Genomic DNA, 1,376 nt, shown 5'->3' with positions numbered 1-1,376 from the left:
CAAGGTCTGGTTGGATGGCTCGAGAGCTGGCTCTTTTACCCAGTTCTTGGTCCAAAATGGCTGCAGGAGCTCCAAGTTCCAGGCAACAGGAAAGAGGAAGGCAGGAAAAGCAAAGGATGCACATTACTGCCCTGAATAAAGTCTGTAACTAAGAAAGAAGAGAATGGTAACAAATGGGCAGTGAGTGGTCCTTGGCCTGCCTCCTGGCACTCAGGGAACGATTGGTAAATGTTACTCTACTTCCTTTCTGCAGAACATCAAGAAGAGGGAAGGGAAGTCATACTTACTGCGAGCCTGCAGGATTCCAGGGACCATGCTGGACACCTGCACATCATCTCCATCGATGATCATAATCCTGTGTGGGCGACAGGGACAGATCAGGTAGGAGGAGAGGCTGCAGTTGGTGGGGGGAGGGTGAAGCTCTGTCCACAGGTGCAGATGGGAAGTTGGAAGGGAGAGAGAGTTGGAAGGTTTGCATGAGGAGCCCAGAGACTTCTGAGAAGGAAGGGATGATGCTCCCAGCCTTGATCTCCTAGAGTCAAGTTATTACAAACTGTGCAGGGTGACTCGGATAGTACAAACCAAAGTCCAGTGGCAGGGAAGTGGTAACCGTGCCTTTACAGTAAAATTGCCATGAGCGTGGTAGAAGGTGAAGAGATTAAAAGATCAAAAAGATACGTTAAAACCAGTAAAACTTGGGCAGGCACTTCACAAACCGGGAGCTCCAGGAGCCCATGCAAAAGCATCCTCAACCCCCTTAGTTATCAGGGAAATGCAAACTAGACTACTGCCCAGCTAACACGGACAAGTCTGAGGATGCCAAGTGTGGCTGAGGAAGTCGAGCCACAAAGATGGGAGTCTGTGGCCGGAGTGAGGAGAAATTGGTGCAACCACTTTGGAAAACTGTTTGCAGAGCCTCTGAATCTGAAGATCAACTTTCCCCTGTGACTCAGTTGTTCCATTGCTCTTTGTAAACCCTGCAGAAACTCACTGTACCCTTTATCTGTAATGGCCCCAGCCAAGTGCCGATCCACAGGAGCCTGGATTAATAGCTCATGCTGTCCTCATGCTTTGCAGGACTGAAAATCATATGCTTATGAAAATGAGTGAACAACGTCACATTCGGGGTCCTGGGCTGAAATGTATCCCTCCCCCATTCATATGTTCCCATGCTTCAGGGAGTGGCCATATCTGGAGGTGCGGTCTTCACCTAGGTAAAGTCACCAGGGTGGGCCCTAAGCCAATATGAAGACGTCCTTATACAAAAACGAAATTCAATGGCGGAGGGTACAGTGTGAAGACCCAGGACGAAGGCAGCCACCTAAGAGCCAAAGAAAGAGTCCTGGAACAGAACCTTGTCTCACGACCTTCAGAAG

The sequence above is a fragment of the Neovison vison genome, chromosome 13, assembly GCF_020171115.1.
Source record: "Neovison vison isolate M4711 chromosome 13, ASM_NN_V1, whole genome shotgun sequence".
Classification (NCBI taxonomy): Eukaryota; Metazoa; Chordata; class Mammalia; order Carnivora; family Mustelidae; genus Neogale; species Neogale vison.
This window is presented reverse-complemented; position numbering follows the sequence as displayed.